The sequence below is a fragment of the Aotus nancymaae genome, unplaced genomic scaffold (assembly GCF_030222135.1).
Source record: "Aotus nancymaae isolate 86718 unplaced genomic scaffold, 86718_ANA_hifiasm-v0.15.2.pri h1tg000002l, whole genome shotgun sequence".
Lineage (NCBI taxonomy): Eukaryota > Metazoa > Chordata > Mammalia > Primates > Aotidae > Aotus > Aotus nancymaae.
In genome coordinates this window covers 57,738,303-57,744,359 of record NW_026988413.1, presented here as the reverse complement: position 1 = coordinate 57,744,359, position 6,057 = coordinate 57,738,303, and positions in this window count along the sequence as shown.

Below are 6,057 nucleotides of genomic sequence, written 5' to 3'. Positions count from 1 at the left end.
CCTCATACTTTTAAAACACCACAGCTTTCATCTATTCTAATGCTTCTCTTTTCACTTGCATTTCACTTCAATTTAACAAAGGTTAAAGCTTCCATAATCGTGGCACCACTGCTAACCAGGAATTTTCACTCTCCTAGTTACCACTAGCACTGAAATCCTCATTGCTATCAAGCCAGTGGGTAGTCCCGTTCTAAGTTCCCATCTTTATGATCTACTTTCTTTCTTTTCTTTCTTTCTTCTTCCTTTCCCCCTCCCCTCCCCTCCCCCTCCCCCTCCCCCTCCCCCTCCCCCTCCCCCTCCCCCTCCCCCTCCCCCTCCCCCTCCCCCTCCCCCTCCCCTCCCCTCCCCTCCCCTCCCCTCCCCTCCCCTCCCCTCCCCTCCCCTCCCCTCCCCTCCCCTCCCCTCCCCTCCCCTTCCCTTCCCTTCCCTTCCCTTCCCTTCCCTTTCTTTCATTGTACTTTAAGCTCTGGGGTACATGTGATCATCCTGCAGGGTTGTTGCATAGATACTCACATGCCATGGTGGTTTGCAGTCTCCGTCCCCCCGTCGCCTACATCAGGCATTTCTCCCAGTGTTTTCCCTCCCCAGTGTCCCCATACCTCACTGTCCCTCCCCTAGCCCCCCATCCCACAACCTACCCCAGTGTGTGATGTTCCCCTCCCTATGCCCATGTTTTCTCATTGTTGAACACTCGCCTGTGAGTGAGAACATGCAGTGTTTGGTTTTCTGGTCTTGTGTCAGTTTGCTGAGAATAATGGTTTCCAGATTTGTCCATGTCCCTACAAAGGATATGAACTCATCATTTTTTATGGCTGCATAGTATTCCGTGGTGTATATGTGCCACATTTCTTTGTCCAGTCTATCATTGATGGGCATTTGGGTTGGTTCCAGGTCTACTTTCTAAGAATATTTCTATTATCAACTGTCTTGCCCTGAAATCTGGAAAACAAAGTCCAAGAAAGACTTAAATATCATTATTTTATTAGAAAATGCATTTCCAGGTACAGGAGTGAGGGGAAAAGGGAGGGAGGAAGTGAGAAAAGCCAATACAAGGATAGGTTTCCATGCTGGCCACCAGTTTGTAATATGATTGTTAGCTCATCCATGTTGCATTATTTTTCCAGAAGCTACATAAATGAGTGAATATTAGGGCCTTTTATCCAGAAAAAAGAAGGTAAAGAATTCATCCAATCTCTCTCGTCTCCCATTGATTTAACTTAAACCTCATGGGAAATTAATTCCCTTGCACACTGGGATTGCACATAAATGAGGGGGCCAGGAAGATACTGGTATACGTCATATCTCAGCATCAGCATGATAATCTGGGACAGATGGCAAGATGCTAACACTTCTTTTTTGCCTAATAAGAGACCACTGACCATGGAGTGTTTCTGACCATTCTATGGACAATGTACATTAAGAGTTTGTGTGTCCTCTGCTTCATATTTGATGTCAGAGGGCTGAAATCTCCAACCTCAAACAGCTGTAATTTTCTGAACATGGACAAACATGAAGCTCAGTTGCACCTGTGTATGTTTCTCCTTTCATAAATATTCATGAAGTCTCCTGTAGCTTATTGAATATGTGTATTTGGCCACCTTGCTCAGCATAAATTCCTATTCCCTTTGCCCCTCTCTAGCAGTATCTGTTTCTGGTTCTGACTGGAGGCTGTGTTTCCTAGCCTGTCAGAATCACCACCCTGCAGGCTACAACCCTTTATAACAAATAAAGCCTTTCTTTTTTTAACTTACAATAGTTTTTTAAGTTAGCAGTCTGAAACAAGTGGGCAAATGTCCACAGACAGATGAAGCCAAAAGATATAATGTGACACTTACATATTCAAAAATTTTCAAAATTCTGATTGTTTCTCAAAGGAGCACATAATTACATTTTTTGTAATTAGCTCTGATGACATTTGTCTATTGATGTAAAACTATGTTAGCTGCAACGACTGGATTTACATTAACTTCTCACTGAGTTGTGCACTTTCTGCTATTTTTCTCTTATCTTTGTGTTTACTAAATTGCAGTCTGCACTATGCTTTGTTTGCTACTGTAATCAGTAGTAGTTTTAAAAGACTGGAGCATTTTAGGCCGGGCGCGGTGGCTCAAGCCTGTAATCCCAGCACTTTGGGAGGCCGAGGCGGGTGGATCGCGAGGTCAAGAGATCGAGACCATCCTGGTCAACATGGTGAAACCCCGTCTCTACTAATACAAAAAATTAGCTGGGCACGGTGGCGCGTGCCTGTAATCCCAGCTACTCAGGAGGCTGAGGCAGGAGAATTGCCTGAACCCAGGAGGCGGAGATTGCGGTGAGCCGAGATCGCGCCATTGCGCTCCAACCTGGGTATCAAGAGCGAAACTCCATCTCAAAAAAAAAAAAAAAAAAAAAGACTGGAGCATTTTAAAATTTTTCTCTGGGCTTCTTTACATTATTTAATAAATTCTAGATTATGTATTTTTTCAGCTTCAAATGTAACAAGGAAATGTAATTTTAACCTCTATCTATGTAAAACAAGAAATTTAATATACTTTTAGTGACCCATCTCTATACCTACAGATCATTCTTAATTTATTATGGGGTATAGATTATAGGTTAGAGGTATAGATGATTAAGCTTTAATTATTTATAATTATATTCTATTTAAAGTGACATTTATTATACTGTATTAAATTAACATTTGTACAGAAATTAATTGGATTCACTCATATAAATTCTTTCCAAAGACCATTTATACCAAATTTTCTGTTTTTTCTCAATTTTAATTAACTTTTAGCTCCCTGGATTATTTGCTTGAGTAAACTTTTCAGGGGTCTGTGTCAGTGCCATAATTTATGATCCCTTGTATATCAGAAAACTAAAAAAAAATTTAGTTGCCACTTGCTACTTGGCCTTGTCACCCTGTAGAAAAAGAAAAAGAAAAATATCTATGAACACCTTTCATTATCTTTTTGTATTTGGTGTTGCAACGGTTAAATTTTAACGCCAGCCTGGAATGTACATTAGCTTTCTTGTATTTTTTTCTGGTTTCTAGGTAATCTATATATTTGGAGACCTAGGTTTTAATAATTTTTTTATTTTTAACATTTCTAAAAGTTTATCAGGATATCTGTGCTACTAAATATTTTTAATTAGATTTCCTGCTTCAGTTCTGCATGTTTTAAAATAATTTATTCTGCTTCTTATGGCAAAACCATTTCAAGAAGTGTTTTTAGGATAATTCTCCCCTTCTCTTAAGATGAAGAATTTCATCTATAAGTCACAGTTTGTTTGCATCTGCTTTCTTTATTCAAGATAAGTGTTGTTTATTCACTTGTATATTATTCTGTGTGTTCATCCTTAAATAAATATGGCTCAATTCTATTTAATAGGCCTGGTAATATCCACAAAGAAAGTGAAATACTTAGGAATACAGTTAACCAAGGAGCTGAAAGATCTATACAAGAACTACAAAATATTGCTTAAATAAATCAGAGATGATACAAATAAATGAAAAAACTGCACACTCATGGATTGGAAGAATCAATATTTTTAAAATGCCCTACTGCCCAAAGCAATTTACAGATTCAATGGTATTTCTGTAAAACTACTGGCATCATTCTTTACAGAATTAGAAAAAACTATTTTAAAATTCACATGGAACCCAAAAAAGATCCCAAGTAGCCAAAGCAATGCTAAGTAAAAAGTACAAAGCCAGAGGCATTACATTATCCAACTTCAAACTATACTGTAAAGCCGCAGTAACTAAAAAAGCTTGGTATTGGTATGAAACCAGACACATATACCAATGGAACAGAATAGAAAACTCAGAAATAAAGCCGTACACCTACAACCATCTGAGCTTCCACAAGGCCAGCAAAAACAGGCAATGGGAAAAGGAGTCTTTATTTAATTAAATGGTGCTAGGATAACTGGTTAGTCATATGCAGAAGATTGAAGCTGGACCCTTACCTTTCACCATAATAAAAATTAACTCAAAATAGATTAAATATTTCTCAAACTATAAAAATCCAGGAAGGCAACCTAGGAAATAGTCTCAACATAGACCATGGTGAAAATTTTTTGGCTAAGTCTCCAAAAGCAATTGCAGCAAAAACAAAAATAGACAAGTAGAACTAATTAAACTAAAGAACTTCTGCATAGCAAAAGAAACTATCAACAAAGTAAACAGACAACCTACAGAAGGGGGGAAGATATTTGAAAACTATGGATCTGACAAAGGCCTAATATCCAGAAACTTAGGGAACTTAAACAAATTAACAAGCAAAAGCCAAAAAACCCCCATTAAAAAATGGGCAAAGGACATGAACAGACACTACTCAAAAGAATACATGTAAGTGGCCAACAAATGTGAAAAATGCTCATCATCACTAAGTATGAGAGAAATGCAAATCATGACCACAGTGAGATAGTATCTCACACCAGTGAGAATGGCTATTACTAAAAAGTCAAAAAACAACAGATGGTGGCAAGGCTGTGGCAAAAAGAGAATGGTTATATAGTTGGTGGAATGTTAATTAGTCCAGCAGCTGTGGAAAGCACTCTGGAGATTTCTCAAAGAACTTAAAAGAGAGCTACCATTTGATCCAGTAATCCCACTATTGGGTATACACCCAAAAGAAAATCATTCTACCAGAAAAACACAGGCACTTGTATGCACATTGTTACACTATTCACAATTACAAAGACATGGAATCAACCCAGGTGCCCATCAACAGTAGATTGGATAAAGGAAATGTGGTACATATACACCATGGATTATTATGCATCCATAAAATAATGAATAAAATCATGTTTTTGCAACAACATGGATGGAACTGGAGGTCATAATACTAAACACATTAATGCAGAAATAGAAAAACAAATACTGCATGTTCCTACTTGTAAATGGGAGCTAAATGCATGGACATAAATATGGGGCAACTAGACACTATGGACTACTAGAGGGTAGAGAGAATGGTGAGTGGGTTAAAAAACTACCTGTTGGGTACTATGCTCACAACCAGGGTGATAGTATCCATATCCCAAACCTCAGCATCACATAACATTATCCATGTAACAAATCTGTATGTGTATCCCCTGTAAAAGTTGAAATGAGAAAAGGAACACAGGCTTCTGTAGGTATCTCTCACTTCCTACTTAAGTGTTGACAGAAACCTCCTTGTATTCTTAAAGCAGAAGGCATATTAATGTACATAACTTTCTGAACAATTTCTACTTTTAAATATGCTTGACTACAGTGAAAAGGAATCCTAATTTGTTGCCTGCTTCTCTGTCTCTAGGATGATACTTTATTTCTGGATCATTCAAATTGTCTTAAGATTTCCTCTCCCGAAACAGTATTTGAGGATCTTATATACCTCCCAAGCATCGCTACAGTTGATATCACATTGCAAGCTTCCATGTAGCATTTTTTCCCCAACCCCTCTTTATTCATATTGTATTATAGGGAACCACATTTTCCATGTGTTTGATGGTTATCAGTACACAGAGGGTAGTAAAATCTAAGGAGGCAATGTCCCTAGCTACCACTAAAATTAAATTATGTTTCAGAAAATGGACGGCTGTTTGAATTTGTGATTAGCAAAATCCCTAAATCTCTATACTAGGGATGGTAGTGGGTCAAAAATGCAGCCTTGTTCAGTCTTCTTCCTCCCAAGTGCTGCTCGCATTTGAGGGCAATGTATGCAAAGGCCTCCAATTGTTTGTCCAGCCAGTTCCCATGGCAACAGATTCCAGACTTTGAGAAGTTGTTTTCCTTCTTTTCAAGTATTGTTTTGACTGAGTAACTTTTCATCTTCCTTCACTTCAATGAGAGGACAGGATGGGGTATTTCAGGAGTGGCTTACGTGATGTTTAAAGTGACCATATTTATTATCAAGGCAAACAGCATCTGGACTAATAATGACTTTGAACAAAAATGTCACTTTAGGGCTTAAATTACCAATACGTGAAATGGTTATATTACTCTTCCTCTCAACTTAAAGACTGCTGGCTATTAATTGTTCTCAGTATTCAGAATGGCTGACAGCTAGAACAGAGGTCCAAGAGTGAAAA